Source organism: Lissotriton helveticus, chromosome 4_1, assembly GCF_964261635.1.
Source record: "Lissotriton helveticus chromosome 4_1, aLisHel1.1, whole genome shotgun sequence".
Lineage (NCBI taxonomy): Eukaryota > Metazoa > Chordata > Amphibia > Caudata > Salamandridae > Lissotriton > Lissotriton helveticus.
Window position 1 is genome coordinate 1,202,175,072 of NC_136063.1, and position 23,149 is coordinate 1,202,198,220.

Sequence of the window (23,149 nt, forward strand, 5' to 3'; positions counted from 1 at the left end):
ATGGGCTACGATCTCGTTGTTTGCTCAACGTTAGGGGCATCAATTCGAGGGGTAGCTATTCTGAAACAGAAATATTTAAGAATGAATATTATTAAAACTACTGCTGATGCAAAGGGGAGGTGGGCAATAGCACAAGTGCAATTTGATCAAAAAAGTTATGTATTTTGTGTCATTTATGGCCCCAATATGGATGAACCTAAGTTGTATGAACAATTGAATATGGAGCTACTTGGGTGGGAAGGAGAATTGGTGATAATGGGGGACTTCAACTGTGTTATGAACTATAAGATGGACTCTACAAGTAAAGGTATCAGAATCAGGATGGGTAAAGTCAGGACAGCCATAATAGAACTGGGCAGGATTCATAATTTGAAAGACGTATGGCGTACTAAACATCCTACTATAGCCGGTTTTACATACTACTCGGCGCCACATAAAGCCTGTTCTAGAATCGACATGGTATGGGCAACAGATAATATCTTGGAGAACTGTAATATAGAAATTTGCCCTAAAGTCACATCTGACCATAATCCGATACTGTTTGAATTCAAAACTTTGGATAGAAAACAAGCGCCCCGACAGTTTACGTTTCCTAGATATTTATTTACGGACTCAGAATTTATTCTGGTATCAAAGCTCATATAAAAGAATTCATAACTTTGAATATTAACTCAACAACTGTTAATTTTGTATGGGACGCTTGTAAATGCAGTATAAGAGGCTATGTACAACAATATATCTTAAGGGACAATGCTGAAAAACGTGGTGCAGAAAAACTGACTACATCTAATATCTTATTAGCTGAACAACAATTGTCTGATGCTATAATACAGGGTAAAACTAATATTGAAGAGCTAGGATTAGGATTAGTATCTCTGCGGGTGGCACTAAAAAAAACCTTCGAAGAAAAATACAGTTCAAAAATACATAAATACAAGATGGCACAATATGAAGGGGGTGATAGAATTGGCAAAGTTTTGGCCTACAAGGTAGCCGATAAAAAAGCTAAAACTATTATAAAAGTAATAAAAGGGTCAGATTCTAAAGAATATAGAAAATCGGAGCAGATTTTAGATCAGTTTGCTAAATATTATTGCCACCTATACACTCCAGAAAATTCACCTAATCCCGATGAAATTCGACAATATATAGAGAAACATTTATCCGTAAGATTAGATGTGGAAGCAACCAAACAACTTGGCTCTAAGATTACAACTAATGAAATTGAGATAGCTATACATGCACTGCCTTCTGGTAAGGCTGCGGGAGAAGATTGTTTGCCTATAGAGATCTACAAGATCTGTGAAAAGGAACTACTCCCGCTTTTTCAGTTGGTGATAGACTCTATGGGGCAAACAGGAAGTGCTCCAATATCATGGCGTACTGCAAAAATACTTTTCTTTTTGAAAAAGAACAAACCGCCAGAGGAAGGGGGGTCATATAGGCCGATCTCATTAATTAATATGGACGTGAAAGTATTCGCCAAAGTTTTGGCAAACCGCCTTGCTCCTATTATGTCAGATTTGGTTAACTGCCAGCAGCATGGGTTTGTGGTGGGGAGAGACACCACTACCCATACTAATACTGCTGTGACTGCCTTTGATGTTGCCGCAACTACTCTCACCCCACTCGGAATGGTTATGTTAGATGCGGAGAAAGCATTCGACCGAGTGGGGTGGGAGTATCTGTGGGCAACATTGAGTGCATTTGGCATACAGGGGCAATATCTCGGATGGGTCCGATCTCTGTATGAATCACCGACGGCAATAGTTAGCTATGCAGGAGCCAACTCGGCTAACTTTTTTATCAAAAGGGGGACTAGGCAGGGGTGTCCTCTATCACCCCAGCTTTTTGCTTTAGCTCTGGAGCCATTTCTGAACGCATTAATGGCTCAAGATAATATAATTCCAGTAGAGCATGGAGGCAAGAGTTTGAAAATCACAGCTTTTGCTGATGATATAGCTGTCTTTACCACCGATTTAGTACTGGCTATCCCTGAGATAATTGAGGAAGCAAGCAAATTTGGGAACCTATCGGGGTATAAGTTAAATGTAAGTAAAACTCAAGTAATTGCTAACTATAACCCTATGCAACCAATACTGGGGCCTTCTCCAAATGCTAATTATTTAGGAGTCAAGCTTACTGCAGATATAGAGAAAATTATAGCACTGAATTATGACCCTTTATTTAATGAAATAACAGCCACTCTAAAAATTTGCCATAAAATACCACTTAGTCTGGTAGGACGAATAAATTAATTAAAAATTAAGATTGTACCCAAGCTATTGTACTTATTTAGGTCTATTCCTTTGCAACTGAACAATCTATACATTAAGAAAATAGAAGCCATATGCAGTAGCTACATTTGGAGCTATAAAAAACCTCGTAGATCTATTGCGATACTGAAACTCTCAATAGAAAAGGGAGGATTACATTTCCAGGATTTTAAAATGTATTTTTTTGCAACTTTTGTCCAACGCATACGTAGTCTTCTGTCAAAAGAGAATTCCCTATTCTTTCACCAATTCATGCTAGGATCAAATAGCAATCAATTTTTGTTTCGTGTACATGACCCCAATTACTACAAAAGGGTCAAGTTTAAGACCGCGAGAGATATTAAAAGAATTTGAGAACAAATTATGATCATTGATAAGGTTGTATTTTTTAATGCTGAGCTACAAATTTGGGGGAACACAGGGATGCCAAGCATATTTTCTGATGGCGCTTGCATGCAATTGATAGGGCATGGCATAAATACTTTAGGTGACCTATATGGGTCGGATGGCCTCTTGAGCTTCAGTATGTTAAAAATACTTTATAAAATTAGTGATGTTATGTACTTTAAATATATACAGATTCAAGACTTTTTGGTTAATAAAATGAAAATCGAGAGAATAGAACATTCGGATAATCTAAAATTGATTTATGCTACGTATACTAAATCACTTATTAGCAAACGCTATGCTTGTTTAAATAGTGGCCGGGCAGGAGATTGCGCATAAATGGCGGAGAAATGGACCAACAGACTAGGAATTAATATCAACTCCAACCAGATTGCAGGGTCGCTCAGACAAATAAATCGAGTGGTCCAATCCTTAAATTTAAGGCTACAATTTTATAGGACGGTCACTCAAATTTACTATACGCCTCAAAGAATTGCTAGCTGGACCTCTGGAAATGTTTCTAATGAGCGTAATAAATGTCCAAAATGCAACATGGAAGCTGCTGGAATAGAACATATGCTCTATCAGTGCCCTGAACTTACAGCATTTTTTAAAGGAATAATAACGGTTCTTAATAGTAGGCAAATAACACTACCAACTCTCTCTGCACATTTGATATTGTTAGATATACAAGATACTAATAGTAATTATAAAGATTTGATTTCTATTGTTTTTGCCTGCGCCAGGTTGGTCATAGCGCGGACTTGGATTTCAAAAGAACCTCCTAGTGTCATGGAATGGTGGAATCTTATTCACGAAATACATACAATGGAGCTCTCATTGGCTAAGTGTAGGGGTCCTAAGGCATTGAAAGGGAGGGAAAAAATATGGGGAACGTTTATTTGATATATATGTATTCGCTTAGAGAGTCCTGCACATCGGCATCTCTGTCATGATTTAGATATTGGTGAATATCTGTATTGTAACCCTCTGCTTGTATTTAATGGTTAATTTATGCCCAGACACTTATGAAATGATATATGTATAACAAGAAATGATTTTTCTTTGTTTTTTCTCTTTCTTGCAATAAATAAAAAAAATTATAAAGTTAAAAAAAGAGATAAGATCAGGTACTTAAGGGCTCATTTGCAAGCCCAGTGTATTGCCAGAATGTCATTTTTAATGAACTCTAGTGGTGCACACTGCAGAGCCATATCTATGAGGCCACATTAAGCCACCCTGCATGGCCTTTTTATGGCCTCATAGACATGGTGTGAGACAAAGCAGCACAAGTTACTGTGTTGCCTCACAGTGCAGTAGGGAGGCATGCCATAGGCATTACGGTGGGTATTCTCACATAACACTCATGGCATTTCACACATTCCTAGATTTACAACATGATGTTAACCTGGGAATGACTCAAAAGCCTACTACTCTTCAGGGTTGGCATTACGGTTGTTTTTGTGAAGGAAGGTGACCCTTCATACACCCAACAATGTCTGCTTTCTATGCAGGTACTCTTTCACTAGAGTATAAGGGTCCCATCGCTGGTGCTAGAAAGCCAGTTGTGCACCAGCGCAGTAAAGAAGACATGTGTACAGTGCATTCCTGGCCTTTTCTTTTTACGTAAGGCAACTCAGTAGGAAGGCTTGCGCTGCTGCCCTACACTAAGAATAAGTAAATGAGGCCCTTAGTGATTACCATTGCACATGGCATTGTGAGGATTCGAGGTGAGCGGGGCGAAACATAATCATGGCAGTAAATGAGGTCAAACAAGGTGGGAAAATATCAAAATATCTAGTTGAGAATACATGTATAAGTTAATCTGGTGAAAATGTCAATCCTCCCTATGATCATATAATTGTTTAATTGTATTCCACTAAAATTAAACTTGAAAATGTTTCGTAAAATGCAAAGCCTAGTTAATAGTTTCATGTGGAACTCCAAAGATCGCAGGATATTGTGAAAAAAACTCCAGTTGGGCCTTTCCAACTAAAAAAGTACAGGACAATGTTTTGCTTAACCACACAAATCTAAGGTGGGCTCTTTGTTTCAAGAGATGTTAGATGGAATTTGTGGTACCCATTTATAATATATCAGTTTGCTTTCCCAAAATGTTTTTAAAGAAAATCGGTTTAAGGTAAAAAAAAAGTTGCAACTAAAATGTGGAACTTATCAAGAACCTATTGGAAATCCCATGCTACGACATATAAACACAGATTTTGGACTCAATAGTAGAACAACCACGACGGAGGACTATTGAGGCCGCACTTCACTTTCTGGTTCTTTTTGTTCTATACAAATGTGCACAACAATTCCTGTACCTGCTGTCATTCAGTACAAGTGCAACACAGAATAGAAATTTGAGTTTACTTAGGAATGGTGCACCAGTAAGCTTCTTATCCACAATAAACTATCATAAGGCAGCTGACTTGATAGCTGTCAAATATACCTGCAGGAAAGTTTCAAAGGATGAGGCCCCTGCAGCCCCCCAGAACCATGAATCCTGTGATGAATACGGGTCTGCTTCTGACCAATTTTGGCTCCACTCTCCCCATCCAAAAAATGAAGAAACTTTGCTGCAGGTATATTTGACAGGCTATCAAATCCGCTGCCTTAAGACTGGGCCATGAAAGCAGAAATGCCCTTTTGAAGTTTGGCCCTTTTGGGCGTGAAGGAATCATTTTTTGGGAATCAAAAAATTATTTCCACATGAAGCATATTGAAATTATCTGGATATTCTGGTGAAATAATATTTTAAAGCCCTGATGAAGTTCAAGTGTTAACTGAATGAAACACGTTGGCTTAATGTTTTGTATGAACATAAAAAATCGGAATCGAAAAAAGAAAGAATAAAAAGGAATACCTGTCCTTACATCTACTCTCGTTTGTTGAGGATAAGAAGCTTACAGATTTTGGACTCACCTGGTATGCCAGAGTTGTTGTACTTCTATTATAGGGCAGGTTTTAACAGGGAGGCATAGCGTCATGGAGGCTACCCCTACAAAATGGTTCCTTACTTTCTTGGGAAAATATGAAGCCATTAATAGGAGGTTTTCTAACGAGTTTTGGCTACTTGCATATTAAGACGTGGAGCACGAGTATTATACACCTAGATGGTATTCGAAATCATGCACACACCATTTTGCTGGTCTATTCGCATTTACCTCATTCTGCCAGCATTATAAAACAGGAATTATTTCAGCACAGGAATTAATTCAGCTGTTGGTTTTAAGCTCTTCAGCTGAAAAAGTAATTATCTGCAAGACTATACAGCATATGCCGGACCAGCCCCCATTGCTTCCCTCTCTTCCAAGCCTGCTCTTCACCTGCCTCCCATTCTTCCAAATGTACTGAAAATACATAGCCCACGCTATTACTCAAGGAGATGCTGACCTGCTGAAATATAACAACACAAGTGTTCTTACTTTGCCCAATTCATTTAAACTTCATATGTGTCTTAACCAGCCCATCTACAGAATGATTTCTACAAAAGTTATAGCTACAAATTGTATTACTCTGTTTTTCTGCGAAGGTTTTTAATATTCCTAAATCTTCATTATGCTGCTGGCATTTTCGTACTGTATTTTTAATTGACAAATCCCCGCTTTTTATATATGTTCTTAATTCTTAAAGTTTTCATTGTAGTATTAGACTGTAATCTTCGTAAAAGTCCTCTAAGTACTCAATGATGGTAACCTGATTGTGATGGATCAATCTACTTGGCACTTGAACGGTTCATGGAATGGTTTCTGTGTATATGCTATTTCTCTGTTTTTATATGATATGATGAATTTAGTACCGTACAAATTTAGAACATTTCTCTTTTAATGGAGTGTTATGTTCATTTTTGGGTGTATTTTTTTTCACTTTATGTGGAACTCTTCGGAGTCCCACATCATAATAAATAATAATAATAATATCGCTACAAATGTCAGTATAAACAACCCCAGGACACATGCAAAATCAAGTTTTTGAATCTAAATTGCTAGTAATGAATGTACTAACAACGCATATGCAAAGTCTACTCATGAAATAATTAATATGATGAAGAAGAGTGATATTTAGTAGGCTGGGACGTATAAGGTAGTAAGGATGATGACTATAATGACACCATGATAAGAATACCTGGGGTTAGCATATTATAAGATATATCTATTACGAATAAATGTATCTTTCAAAATGGAGCATGGAAGCTCTAACAACTTCTCATAGTTTAGTTTACAATGCAGACTGGTCCAAAAAAGTTAATGTGGCAGAGAGTTTTATTAGGGTGTACTAGTAAAATGTCACTTGTATATTAGATAATAGATTTACCCCTGCATATATGGTAGTGCTAATTCTGCATAACTGAATGGATTACAACAATACTTTGAACTCAAATTGATTTCCATGAATAATTGCACTTGTTGCACATTCAGTCCCTGATTACAAGTCTGTCGTTCCGAGGACCGGTGGACTCGAAGGGGACACCGGTCACCCTTTGTGGACTTTGGAGGTCGGACCACCATTGCACAACCAGAACCATCAGGGAACTGCATTTGCTGGTGAGCCCACAGCAGACTAAGGGCTGCAATATGCTTGGTTTTGCCCTGAGGCACCACAAAACATATTACAACTTTCCTCACCGCCAGCAGTGTCATGGACGTTCTTCCGTAACGGAACTGCTGGTGGGCAGGTAAGGAAGGGGGCCTTACAGGGCCCCCTTTTACACCTGTGCATGGTGGTGCATGAAGGGGGGTACACATTGTGCCCTTCTGTAGATTTACACCAGCAGTTCCTGGATGGGAAGGAATGTAGAACATGATCAGTTGCTTCCGGAGCAGGAATGTACACTGGCGGTCCAGCTGCTGTACAGTTTAAGGCTTACAATGAGCCTTTAAACTGCACTGCCACAGGACTGCCATGCCGCCCTCCGGCCAGACCACAAGATTGCAGTAGGAGACCGATTACAGCACTGAGTTACAATTGGTTGAGAGTACCTTCTTAAAACATCTTTTAGGTGTACCCCAAGGAACGTCTAATATGATGGTACATGAAGTGTCCCATCTCTCTGACCTGTTGGCTCTTCGTACTTCAATATTTTAGTTGAAGACCTGGCTGAAGGAAGGATCATCCTTAAATAAATTGATCTTGAAGGAGTTTATGGCTCTGGATTATGCTCATCACATCCCATGGCTTAACTATGTTAAGAGTAGCTTTGAAAGATTAGGAAGAGTTGAATTATTCATCAGGCCCAAATTAGTGACCAAGAGAGACCTGGGCTGGGTGCAGTAGTCTTTCTGTAGTCGGAGGAGACTAGAGAGGAAAGAGCGTGAATTGAGGAAACTTAGGGGTCTATTACTATGTTGGGCAGATCGCCACCACCCACATGGCAGTGGCGATCCGCCTGACAAATTCCCCTGCCCGCCTCCCATTAATCCCCGTCATATTATGATGGCGGTGATACCGCGGCGGACGGGAAGACCGTCTGCAAAAAGGGTTGAATATGGTGGCAGTGTCTGCTAGACACCGCCATCCATATTATAATGTATGCGGGAAGCAGCCTTTCTGTGGCGGCATTGCCGCCATGGAATGCAGCCACTGAAAGGCATGCATTTTTCTCATTTGGGGGCCCGATGTGGTCCCTCAGGATGTTGAGGGAACACATGGGGGTACCTATAGTACCCTCTACATTTGCATGCACGACGTGGCAGGCACCGTGCGTTGTGCATGTAAATGCACAGTATGCAGCCCCAGCATTGTGGTGGGCGGTGCTGTGTGCACTGCCCGCCACAATGATGTGTATGGGGGATGCCGCCGCCACCGGGGCAGTGCCATCCTATTTGCTGGTGCAGGGCCGCCGCACCACTGGCGGCAGGTCCCAGAACCACTAGGGTGGCGGGCGGACGTAAGTCCGCCGGCCATCCTAATAGGCCCCCTAGTCTCTGTAAATTCACAATTCTGAAAACCATGCAAGTGATAGAGCCATATCTCCTGGAGCCTTTTAGCACCTATGAACATTTATTATTGACCAGGGAGCATTTTTATATCTTCCACCTCCTGTTGGCACAGCCACAGGGGTGTAGCAGAGGCCAGATCCTGGAGTGTCCACCGGACAGGCTTAATTTTTTTCTGAAATTAGCTGTGAAGCACAGATCCTTTAGTCATTAATCAATAGTGTTTTTTAAATGATGGCATAATCCTCAATTAGGTATCCCTGTGACCCACACAGTATAGTTATGGACCTTGGGTTAGTTTTCTTTTCATTCCCACTCTTTACTTCCAATGATTTACTGTATATGCATTTTGATAATATGTTTTCACTCATTGCATGAGATTTTTTTTAAAGATTTGTAATTTATGTGATTCTTGGGCAAAACATTCTATCAGTTCACTTTTATAGTATGTATATTTTTTAGAATACTTTTATGGTTTTATGCAGAAACTGAATAAACTGTGTTTGATTGATTGATTGATTGATTGATTGATAATTATTTATTTTAATTGTAAAATTACTTCTTTTGAATTAAGATTCAGGTGCAGGTTGTCAGTTTTGTTGGGGTATGGGGAAAGAACATTAATTATAAGTATTCAATAATTAATGGATCATTAATATTAATAACGTAATTGATTATTAATTGTATAAATTGTGTAATATTGTCATTTCTTTTATTTGGTATGTGTTGTTGTTTTGTATGGCTGAAGGGAATGTAGGAATTTAATTTTAATAATTAATCATGTTAATTTATAATAATTATTTTAATGAATATTTATTATGTACAATGTGTAAATAACATATTGTTTAAGGAATATATTGAGTGTGGGTTTTTGCCTTTGTAGGTCTAAAGGATTCGAAGTTAATTAAAGACAATTGAGTTAGTATTAGTTAAAGTTTTTTTTAATTCATATGTTATGTGTGGTGTGTTAATTTTGTACGGATAAAGGAAGCAAAGGTACTGAAATATGATTATTTTATTATTAGTTGCAATTCATATTTTAATAGATATTTAATTATGTAAAAATAGCAAAAAATATACAATTAATAATACATTTTAGAAGTCTATGTTGTAGTTTCTAGAGGTATAGGGTAGAAAGGTATTTAAGTAATACCAAATTTGAAAATAGTTAATTATTTTTTTAATTACGTAATTTTTTATTGAAGGTATTAATTGTTTTGTGCTTTTTAATTGTAAATATCATTTTGTATTGGTTGTTATTATTTTTGGACTATAGTTTGGTATTTTAGTTAAAATTATTTGAATATATTTATATCTTATAATTGAATATTTATATATGTATTTTTATATTAAGTATAGTTTTGACATTAATTTATTTTTTTGAAGTGAAATAGTTGGTTTCCAATGTCCACTGGAGTGGGAACAGTATATTTTACCCCTCCGCAATCCAGCACTTTCCATACTATTGCACTTACTGGAGTTGGTATAGTAAATGTTACCCCTCTGCAAACAAACACTTTCCCTACTGTCGTACTGACTGGAGTTGAAATAGTAATTGTTACCCCTCCCCAATTTAATATTTTTCCCACTGTTGCAAGTACTGAAATGGGAATTTAAATTTGACCCCTCCGCACTCCAACTGTTCACTGACCAGAGTGGTAATAGTAAATTTTACCCTCTGTATTCCAAGACTTACACTACTGTTGAAGTGACTTAAGTGGGAATAGTGAATTTTACCCCTCTGCAATCCAACAATTTCCCTACTGTTGCACTGACTAGAATGGAGATAACACATTTTAACCCTCCACAATCCAACACTTTCCCTACAGTTGAACTGACAGGAGTGGGAATTGTAAATGTAACCCCTCCGTAATCTAACACTTTCCATCCTATTGCAGTGAATGGAGTGGGAAGAGTACATTTTACAACTCCATAATTCAAAACTTTCCCTACTGTTCCACTGACTGGATTGGGAATAGTAAATTTACCCTTCACCAATACAACACTTACCTTACTGTTGCACGGACTGGAGTGGGAATAGTACGTTTTATTCTGTGCACTCCAACACTGATAGAGAGAAATCTTCAAGCAAGGTAAGTAGAACTCTTTATTATCAGTCTCCTCTCTCCACCACAAGTACAGCAACTGCCTCACCATGAACATTTTAAGGCAGCTTCCCTGACACAGAAGGGAGATATCAACATACAAGGAAAGGAGGGGGTTTAGGAACAGGAACGTTCCAATGTAAACCTTTATGCAATAATGAATGTAAATGTAAATGTAACACATCTTCCTGCCAAAACAATATAATAAAAGGTAAGTATAACACATCTTACTTCCTATACAATAGCAAACACCCAAAAATGTAAAACAAGTAAAAAGAATAATAGTGATAACAGGTTCACAAAGGTCACTTAGACATGTTGTAGACTTGGTGCCAAGCGGGTACATTGCGGATCCTCTGATTTACAGAAGAGCTGCGTACATGGTATGTGTGTGGATTGATGGTGGTAGATCTGTGACTGGACGCCTTATCAGTTTTAGGATGAGATTTAGACAATCTGTCCACGCTCCATGTCTGGCTATTACTCATATTGGCAATATTTCTTTTGATAACTATGATTTGCAAGGGTTTGGAAAATTTGGAGTCAATATTACCTATCCTAAGATTCTTGACACACACCCAATCTCCTTCAACCCATTGCAGTATTGTAGTGCCATGATTGCAATCATAATGCGATTTGTACTTAGCTTGATGTGCATTATCTCGGATGGCCTGTATATTGCGCATTACACTGGCACCACCTCCCAACCAATTGAGGAAGAATTTTGTGCAAGGTTTTCTCCCTTGAAGGGCAGGAGCGGTGGGTGGTGGGAGTAGCTGCCGGGCGGTGACGTGGGGAGGGGTAGGGGAAGGGTGGAGGGTAGTAAACTATGGATTACAGAGGATTACAGGTAAGTAAAGATATAAATATATAAAACGAATTTCGTTGCTCGCACTGCATCCCCAAATGCGATGCAGTGCATGCAACAAAATTCATTTTATTTATTTATTTATTTATTTATTTATTTATTTATTTATTTATATGAACGTTTTATGACTAAAACCTGTTATGGATTGTTAGGATCAAGTTTGATGTTCAGTTCTCAGCCTAGTAGGTTTGATCCTTCTTCTATAACGCAGACTTTGCTCACCGTTGAGCAATTTTTAAAGGATATGAGGGCTTTAATCATGCCTTTCATGGGTATGGGGCAAAACCAAAGGGGATGATGGACAGAGTGTTGAACAATGCAAGCACTCACCCCCAGTCCACTGATCTGAGTTTAATCCATAATCATTCTTTAGCTCACTCCGCCACCCCAGTTAGGACATGGCCATATGCAAATCGGTCTGACCCTGTGCCTCATGGGAACAGTCCAGCCCGAACTGCCAAGCCATGTCTTTCCTAGACCGGAAACAAGCATCCGGGGAACAGTTTCTGGCTAATCAGCCATCACCATCATCAGCCAGGCTAGCTTGAATCCAGTGGCAAAGTGGGCAAGGGTCTCAGGTCTGGGTATACCCTGCCAACTTAGTGCAAACAAAGCAAAACGAAAGGGGATGAAATATCTGCTGTCCACAAAGTATGTTTATCTTCACCTAATATGGATTTGAAATCTGAGTAATTAACTAGGGTAAAGGGGCAGCATAAGTCTACATTTTAACTTGATATTTTCAAAGAGGAGCAACATTCCCCCAGTTTTTATTTGAGAAACATTTGCAAACTCTTGCCAAAAGACCCCTTTTGTTGCATTTTCTGCAAATGACAGATTTTGCTTGGCAATTGGGAATATTGGCTAAATGATTATTGCTTCCACAACAAAAACATTTACATTTAAAATGTTCTGACTCTCCTGATTGATAATGCCACTTGTCATTCTTTATTTTACAAACTGCAACTTCTGACTCTAAATTTAAGATTTCTGACACTTGGTCATTGGGGTCAGGTGATTTAATTTCTTGTAAACAGATGGTTGTGTGCTCAATGGATTTGGCTATTTCTATGGCCTCTTGAAGGTTAGATTGTTTTTGCAAAAACTTCTCTCGTATTTTATTACTATTTGTACAATGCACAAGTTGATCTCTCATGAGGGAATCATTTAAATAATTAAACTCACAGAATTTACTGAGTCCTCAGAGTACCGCTACATAGGTGGAAACACTTTCCTGTTTACCTTGGGATCTGCTAAAGAACTTGTGCCTTTCCAGTACTATATTTATTTTATCACCAAAATGAATTTGTAACTTTAACATGGTAGTCTTGTAGACATCCTCTTCTTCCTCCTCATCGACATCACTGTCGTCAGGTTAAGGTAAGGACTCAAATATTTTCCTTCCATGAGGACCCAAACTGTGTAACAGAATGTGTTGTTTCCTTACGGAACTGAATTTTTGCTAGGACAGGTACTGGTTGTCTGTAAGAAGGCCCAAATTCCTTCTTGTCTGCGATCTTCCCTCTGACTAGATACCCAAGCTTAGGAATCCAGACAGGCCTTGCTGGGACGGCTGGTTTCTCTTCAGTGGCTTTTGGCTTCAGGAGAAGGTTACTCTGTTTCATTCTTATTTCATTTAAGTCCTGCAAAACAGCCAAACGGTCTTTGATATCAAAGGGTTTTAGTTCTACTACTGAAGTCTGACAATCGAGATCCGAAATTATCATTCTGGTTCCAAAAAGGACTTCATATGGAGTGATACCCCCTAGAGAACTTCTTGGCAGATTGTTAAGACTATGTAGGTCACTTATTAGATGTTTAACGTACCCGTCACCCAAGCCTACTACCCTCGCTGTTATAGATTGCTTTATGTCCCGGAATCTTCTCTCCACTACCAAATTTCCCTCAGGATGTAATGGACTAGAGAACCGCAATGCAACGTCCAATTTTGCCGTGGCCTCTTTGTAAGCTCGAGAGCTAAACGCAGGACCGTGGTCAGAATGTAGCGTGCCAACTCCGTATGTGCCGATAAAGACTCGCAAATCATTTATAACAGTTCGAGGGTCAGCCGAGTGCTGAGGCAACATCCAAATTAATCTTGAACACAAATCCACTGCGCCCATAATATATTTATAGTTACCATCCCTCTGCAAGGGACCGCAGTGTTCTAGGTAAACGCAAGCTAATGTTTATCTGAGATTAACAGGGGTGTCTGTGCAGGACGTTTCACTGTAGAGACTTTCATCTTTTGGCAGATTTCACATTCCAAAACGTAATTTCTGGTTTATTTCCTCATGCGCGGCCACCAGTATCTCTGTTTTAATAATGAAACTGTCACGGAAACACCTGCGTGTGCAGAGGCGAGCCCTTCATGTGCTGCTAAAATTAGTCCTAATCTATGTTCCATGTTTGTGATTACTCTATCCCCCATTCCAGGGATTCGAGCAAACGGAACATTATTTGCATCAGTTATATATGAGTATTTGAGTGCAAAGCCTTTTGGTAATGTCTTACCACTGTCTTTTCTTGAAGCATTTACAGCTTGCATTATTTCGCTGTCTATTTTAGCTTTTGAACGAGTGATTGCAGCTACGGAAGCCGTCTGCACAGCTGCCTTCGCAGCTTCATCAGCCAATGAATTCACTGCAACGTGAACGGCATCACGTTGATGACTCAGTGTATGTATCATGTGAGCGTGTTGTAGTCCTTGTCGTAACTGAACTACTTGTTCCCAAAGCAATGTATGCTTGATTGTGCCACTTTTTGCATCTTTGTAACTGTTTCGAATCCAGTTCTGCAAGTATTCATTGTAAGATTGAACACAATAATACGAATCGCATACTATGAGTGTGGGGAATTCGTGGTTCGTATTTTCAAGCACCATCTTGAATGCTTGTAGTTCAGCTCGCTGAGCTGTATAATCTCCTAGAGATTGTGTTTTAGTGACCATTGGTCAGAATTTACCAATGCTCCAGCGACCTTTAACTATCGCACATGCAGCACTGTAGGCTTGTTTACCCCCCTTAGTGGGTTGAGCTGATCTGTCAGTATAAATTATACAGTCATACTGCTCTAGAGGCAGAATTTCAGTAGGCAGAGTGCATTCTTTTTTGTATTATAGAAAAGCTTGTGTCTTCAAATATAGGTCAAAAACGTATTCAACGTCTGTTGTTGCAATATAATTAACCCATTTTATCCATCATGGTTGTAAAGCTTTAACATTCAGCATGCTTGCTTTTGTCACTGCCTATAAGGCAGGTACAGGTGTAACGGCCATAATGCGTTTACCCTGTGCGAGGGCTCTCTCTTTTGCTACTGCAGTTTGAACCGCTGTCAGAATTTTTTCTGTTGTAGTAAATTTCATTTCTGCTTGTGTGTACAAGTGTGATTTGTAAGCTATTGGTACTTTTTCACCTTCGTTAAAAGTTAATTACATGAATCCGCATTGTCCTGGAATAATTTGGATCACTAAGTTGCGTACGTTTACGCGTGTTTGCAAACGTTTTGTTGCTAACATGTCTGTTTGGAGTGAACACAAAATTTCTGTGTGTTTTTGTGTCCAATTAACTGTTTTAAAATCAGGTTTGATTAATTCGTAGAGAGGTTTAACCCTTTCTGCATAATGTAGAATGTACGTTCTTCAGAAATTTAGGAAACCTAGAATCAACTGTAAGTTCTTCAGCGTTTTTGGAGCTTGGAGCAGCGCACATTTCTCTAGAACGTTTGCTGCCATGCTTTTGCCTTCACTTGATAATTCATATCCTAAAAAAATAGGACATTTAAATTGGCAGTTCTCAGTTTATTAAAATTAAATTAATACCCTTCAGAGGCGAAGCCAAGTATGATGGTGTTCACCCTGTTCAAGTGCCTATCCAAGTCATTGTCTGTTAGATAGATGTCATCGACATATGATAATGCCACATCATCATAGGTTTGTAGTAACTCTGTTACTCTGGCCGAAAATAACCCTGGGCTATTCTTGAATCCCTGTGGGAGACAACAGAAGTGACGATGTGTCCCCATAATTGAGAAAGCGGTCAAATACCTACTTTCTGGTGCAATGTTTTGACAGAAGAAACCGTTAGAAATATCTAACGTGGTTTTATGCTTTTTACGCATTAGTGCTGCACTATGTGCATTTTGTGCTGCAAAGGCTTTCCAACAAGAGTTTAAATGTTTGTTATCCAATACTAGACAGGAAACAAAGGATTGTTCATTGACGAGGTCAGGTCTAATAAAATGTGGTCGACCATATCTCCAATGTCCAGATGGTGCCATAGCCGTTCTGTTACCCCTAGTAACATTGTTTCTGTAGAGAAAACAGCTCTAAAACCAAAATGTGATGGGTGAGGGAGTTTATTAGATCCAACAAAATGAGTGAGTTGAGAGTGGATGTGTTTCCCCAGGATATTGGAAAAAGCTTGTAGTAAAGAAATAGGCCGATAATTGGAGGGTAAGTTGGGGTCGGCATTAGCCTTTTTCTGAAGGGGGACCACCATCGCATGTTTCCAGTCTGATGGAACTGTGGCTTCTTGAAGGGAGATATTTAAAAGGTCCATGATGGCTAGCAAAGATGGAGGCTCAAGTTGCTTGAGGACAGGGATAGGCAGGGGGTCCTTGGGTGATTCAGATTTGATACTATCGAGAAGTCTTTTAAAAGGGGCTGCATTGAGTAGGGGCCAGGTGTCCAGGCTATTAGAGTGGGCGATAGGCAGCATGACCTGATCAGGATAGATAGAGGCTACTGCGGGGGATGTAGGAGTTGTTAGTAGGGAGTTAGCAGGCTGCATAGGAGAGGGGTTTGGACATTACGAACTCGCAATATCCTAGTGGGTTTCTCCGACTTTCTGGACAAAAAAGGTCGCTAGATCTTCACATTGTCGCTTATTAAGAGGGGGGACTAGCTAGGGTGGCAGAACCAGTGAGCTCCTTTACCATACTGAAAAGGGATTTGAAGCAATTCAAGGCATCAGGGATAGTTGTTGAAACATACTCAGCATGGGCTGATTTGCAGAGGCTGTGATATGCTTTTTTGGCCTTTTTACAGATAGTTTTAGATTCAGGAGCATAATTCCTTCTCCATCTACATTCCAGTGCTTTGAATTAGGCTTTTTCTATTTTTAGAGTGTCAATAAACCACGGTGCTGGAGGGTGAAGGGTATTTACCCTTTTTTTTGGAGAGAGGAAGAAAGGTGTCTATGGCAATGAGGAGCCATTTTTGCACAGTGTCAGACGCATGTTCACCCTATGTTTAGAGATGGGCATGTTAGAGCACAACATTTTATTTAAGACAGTCATGTCTATTTTTTTCCAGTCTCTAGTTAGTGTCCTTAGGATAGAAGTAATGAATACCGAATTATCAGGGGGTACCAGACTGAACCTAGTGATATAGTGGTCTGACCAGCATAGGTGGAGCGCAGGGAAACAACTAATGCTAGGTAAGTTGTAGAGGATAGGATCTAGTAAATGGCCTGCCTCATGTGTAGAGACTTAGGGGCATATGTAGGTAAAATATTTTTTGCGATTCAGAAAATGGGATTTTCCGCGAATCGCATTTTCTGACTCGCAAAACGCGATGTAGGTAAATAATCGCAAAAAAATTAGAGATTACTAAAAATTTGCAGATTAAAATAGCGATTACTCAAATAGCGATTCCTTAATAACAAAATCGCTAATAAGGAATCGCAAAGACGGAAAACAGCAATTCAGGTGCAGAATTATGACATCACAACCAGGAAGTGTGACTGCCCATGCTGCAGCTGATTGCCAGCACCTGTGTCTGAGTCAGTTGCTGCCTGAGAGACTGTGAGGAGGGAGTGTGCTTTTTACTCAGCATTTGCAAGAAGGTGAAATGGAGTCTCCGGGGGGTGAGAAGCAGCCAGAAGAACACACAAGAAAAAGAAAACAAAGGTTTTCTGAGAGGGAGCTTGAGTTGCTTACAGAGGAGGTAGTGAGGCAACATGACCTCGTTTTTGGAAAGAACTCACTCTGTTTACCAGACGCAAGGAAGAGGAAAATCTGGAATGAGATCCAGGAGAAAGTGAACGGGATTGGCATAACCCACCGCTCAATTGAAGATTCACGCAAGCGGTGGTATGACATGAGGCAAAGGTCCAAGGAGAGGGTGGCCACCAGATTAGCTGAGGCAAAAGTGACTGGAGGTGGGACCTCAACAGCACCAGAGCTGACGCCCCTGGAGGAGTTGGTGGAATGCACACTTATGCCTGAGACTGTGACTGGCGTGGCTGACCTGGACAGCTCCGAAAATACAGACACCAGACAAGGTAAGATGCATGCCAATATCCCCAAAACATACCCATGCCTGAGTACAACTCCAGTACATATCTACAAGCTCACCCGGAATTGCATTATGGGAAGTGTAGTCCCATGCACTGATACCTGGTCCTGTGACACATAGAAACGGTATATAGGGTAGAGTCATGCTTGCAATGTGCCAAACAGACAAGTAGTAGTCATGTTATTAGTTGTTTAACAAACTTTAATGCAGAAGAAAAAACTGAACATGACACACAACTAATGTGTGCATTTAATTTTACAGCACCACCAACAACAAGTGGCTGAAGGGGTGGAGACACCACCAATTGTGTACGAGGCAGGGCAGGAGGAGCAGAGTGCAGCAAGACACACACAACCAGCGCCACCCAGACGGCGCAACATTGTCTCACCACTGGCACTGATGGAGGCAGAGTCCACAGATGCAGATGAGGGGTCACAGACAGGTCCAAGCCAAGTACCAAGGCAGAACACACCACAGTCCAGTGAACAAACATCAAATGGCAGTGGTGCATGACGCAGGGCACGAGCCAACACCAGCAATACCCCATCCGAAACAGTCACAGTGTTTGCAGGCATGGAGGGCAGCATGTTAAGAGCACAGTGCATGCAAGGTAAAGGCATTCGATCAATACGCACTGGACGACGCACCTGCGTGCCGGTTCGGGCATCGAGGCCATTGACGGTTGCTTGGCGGCCTTTTCTTCCACCCCTAATTATTTTCTCTACTGATGAGGGAAGTTATCCTGAAACCCGAGTCATGTCTCGGGCGACATCCAAAAACCAAGGACATATATCGGGTCTAGAGATCATCAGTTCAACAAGTACCTACTTGCACCCACTGGGGTGAACCACTCAAGAACTCCATGTACCAGAGTCCCTAGGGGCGATCCGGTGGAGGGGCTAGTGGTGTGCGGTCCATTGTGATTGTTTCTACAAATTGGCTCCCTTGACCTTTGAGTCGACGGACCTCCTGGACGACGCACCTGCGTGCCGGTTTGGGCATCGAGGCCATTGACGGTTGCTTGGCGGCCTTCTCTTCCACCCCTAACTATTTTCTCTACTGATGAGGGAAGTTATCCTGAAACCCGAGCCATGTCTCGGGCGACATCCAAAAACGCGGGACATGTATCGGGTCTAGAGATCATCAGTTCAACAAGTACCTACTTGCACCCACTGGGGTGAACCACTCAAGAACTCCAAGTACCAGAGTCCCTAGGGGCGATCCGGAGGAGGGGCTAGCGGTGTGCGGTCCATTGCAATTGTTTCTACAATACAGCACCAACTTGCCACACACAACCATCATATGTCTGAGTTGCGGCTTAGTGTGAATACCATGACTGGAGCCTTGGAAGCACTTTGTACGGAGATCAGGAGAGACAGGCTGGCCAGGCGCAGGGAAAAACACTGCCTACACATGTGGATGGACCTCTACCTTAAGGCTGTGAACTGGGAGTCCACCGCCATATCCCTGAAAGCTAGGAGATTTGTGAGCATGGAGCACGAAATGGCACACTGCTGCAAGGACGTGGGTAGGGGCCTGGTGCAGGTCACACATGCAGTTGACCAAATGCGTACTGTAGCCACTGGTGGCATAGGGACACTGGGCCGCTAGGACACTGATGAAAAATCGAGAAAGAGCAGCATAACTCCTCCACTTCCTGCAGAAAGATGCTGGAGTGGGCTTTAGGGCGGAGCAGGGGAAGACACCAGTGAGGTCAGTGCCCAGCCCGAAACGAGGGGCAACAGGGCATGCACACCATAGATGAAGGGGCAGCATGCACTCATGGCAATGTGGGAGGCAACACATGCCATATGGACTTAGTGACTCTTAACAATGATAGCACTGTGACCTCAACATGTGTTACTAACAACATTTCAGTCACGCTGTGTGACATAATTAATCCTGCTGTTAAGGGAATAAACATATTTTTTGAGCATCATCATTTTGCATTGTGTCCTCATTTCTCATCTAGAAGTAGTTCTGTGTGATGTCATCACGTCTCAGGCGCCCGGCAGCTGTCCCGGCTCCACCTGCACGTCTGCGTTGGGGAGCTGTATCCACCTCATCTGATGTGTCTGCATCTGTCAGATCCACTGGGGTGCCCTTCTTGGTAGCGATGTTGTGTAGCATTGCACAGGCCACCACGATTTTGCAACACGTCTCAGGGCTGTACTCCACTCTTATGGAGGCACCGGAAATGGCTTTTAAGGATTCTGAAGGTCCTCTCAATGGTGCATCTTGTGACTCTGTGGGCACTGTTGTAATTCCTTTCTGCTGCTGTGGCTGGATTGAGGTAGGGTGTGAGGATGTAGTCACGCACAGCATATGCACTGTCACCTGCAGGGCAAAAGTAGGTTGATGTTAAGTACTGTCCTGCCAGTTCATTCCTTTTCTACTTGTGTGTATTTGTGCCATGCAATTACCTAGCAGGTATCGCTCTCCAAACTCGCCATTTGTGAGTCTGGGATGTAAACCACAGTGTCGGAAAATGAAGGCATTGTGTGTGCTTCCTGGGAATTTTGCAACAATATCTGTGATTACATGTTTAGCATTGCATACTACCCGGATGTTTAAGGAATGTACTTTACTCCCAAGCACACGTTCTGTGTTGAAATGGTTTCCCTGGTAAAGTAAGACACAATAATTTTCAAAACAAAATATAAGCAATCTCTTTGGTCCTTTCTTTTCAGGCGCTTATTCTTTTGGTTTCAGCCACAGCCAACACGTGTTTCGTCGCAATTGGGGCGTGATCCCGCGACTTCATCAAGGCTATATCTTTCAGAGTGCTGAGATTTTAAGTGTGGTGGTATTTCCAACCCACATTGGGGTTCCAAATTAATGTCGCGTAATTCCAGGTAAAACGTCTAGCTGCAAGTATCCTTTGTATCTTTCGTAGAGTTTATAATTTGTGCAATTTCACTAAGAGGCGCCAAAATCCCTATAATTAAAACCACGCATCTTAGGATTTATGTTTAAGTTTAGAAAGCTTTATTGAGAAAAATATACCATGTAAAACAGCAGTACAAAATCTCTAGCAATAAGAAAAAACAAATTGAGATAAACGGTATAAAAGTGGAATCACGAAAATTCCCAAAAAGGAATAATAAAAAAACATACTAAGAGAAAATGCATTTTTTAAAAGGTTTTGTGGAGAAGGGGAGAAGGGAGAAAGAAAAGAGAAGAAGGATAATTGGAGAGGCGGAGGGGAAAGAGAGGAAAAGAAAAAAAGAAAAAAGAATGCAAACATTTCATAAACTGTATATTAACAATATATAGACAAAAGTTAAGGTAAACCTTTGGAAAGAAAATCAGTTAAAGGTAACCATAACAAATCCCTTTTAATCAAAAGGGGAGTAGTAGTAGCATAGGCACGATCAAGTCTATGGTGATGACAGATCAAATTCCACCAAGCATTGTAAGAAATCTGTGATGTATCTTTCCAGTTCGTAGTGATCACCTGCAAGGAAATAGCCATGAATATATCTATAAAATTACGAACATTGCTTGAAACATTCCATATGGGGGAAGAACCACCAAGGAAAATATGAACAATGTCAAAAGTGTATTTAACGCCTAAAATCTCATTCAATTTAGACCATATTTGTTGCCACAGGGATTTGACTAACGGACAGTGGAAAAACATGTGAAAAAGATCGCTGTCTACATGAGGACAGGACCAACATTGACTGGAATCCAAAGATTTGAATTTAAATAAATCCGAGGGGGTCAGGAAAAGACGATTTAAAAAAATAATAAAGCCAGTGTAATGCTAGCAGAGCGAGAGGCGGTGTGAATTTTAGACCAAATGGAATCCCAGACAGGAAGGGAAAATTCTTGTGATAGATCTCTTTCCCATGCAAGCTCGGGTTTGGATTTGGGACGAACGGAGGTGGAACGGCAAAGAATCCTATAAATAACAGCCGCTTTAAGGGGAGTAGAAAAATCTAGTGTAGAGGGGTCTGACGGAACAAAATCGGGGGGGGGAATTGTGGTATGATAGGAGAGTGGTGAGGGCTGATTTAAGAGCTGGGTATTGGGAAGAACGCGTGTTTGCAAACGTTTTGTTGCTAACATGTCTGTTTGGAGTGAACGCAAAATTTCTGTGTGTTTTTGTGTCCAATTAACTGTTTTAAAATCAGGTTTGATTAATTCGTAGAGAGGTTTAACCCTTTCTGCATAATGTAGAATGTACGTTCTTCAGAAATTTAGGAAACCTAGAATCAACTGTAAGTTCTTCAGCGTTTTTGGAGCTTGGAGCAGCGCACATTTCTCTAGAACGTTTGCTGCCATGCTTTTGCCTTCACTTGATAATTCATATCCTAAAAAAATAGGACATTTAAATTGGCAGTTCTCAGTTTATTAAAATTAAATTAATACCCTTCAGAGGCAAAGCCAAGTATGATGGTGTTCACCCTGTTCAAGTGCCTATCCAAGTCATTGTCTGTTAGAGAGATGTCATCGACATATGATAATGCCTCATCATCATAGGTTTGTAGTAACTCTGTTACTCTGGCTGAAAATAACCCTGGGCTATTCTTGAATCCCTGTGGGAGACAACAGAATTGACGATGTGTCCCCATAATTGAGAAAGCGGGCAAATACCTACTTTCTGGTGCAATGTTTTGACAGAAGAAACCGTTAGAAATATCTAACATGGTTTTATGCTTTTTACGCATTAGTGCTGCACTATGTGCATTTTGTGCTGCAAAGGCTTTCCAACAAGAGTTTAAATGTTTGTAATCCAATACTAGACAGGAAACAAAGGATTGTTCATTGACAAGGTCAGGTCTAATAAAATGAGGTCGACCATATCTCCAATGTCCAGATGTTGCCAAAGCCGTTCTGTTACCCCTAGTAACATTGTTTCTGTAGAGAAAACAGCTCTAAAACCAGAATGTGATGGGTGAGGGAGTTTATTAGATCCAACAAAATGAGTGAGTTGAGAGTGGATGTGTTTCCCCAGGATATTGGAAAAAGCTGGTAGTAAAGAAATAGGCCGATAATTGGAGGGTAAGTTGGGGTCGGCATTAGCCTTTTTCTGAAGGGGGACCACCATCGCATGTTTCCAGTCTGATGGAACTGTGGCTTCTTGAAGGGAGATATTTAAAAGGTCCATGATGGCGAGCAAAGATGGAGGCTCAAGTTGCTTGAGGACAGGGATAGACAGGGGGTCCTTGGGTGATTCAGATTTGATACTATCGAGAAGTTTTTTAAAAGGGGCTGCATTGAGTAGGGGCCAGGTGTCCAGGCTATTAGAGTGGGCGATAGGCAGCATG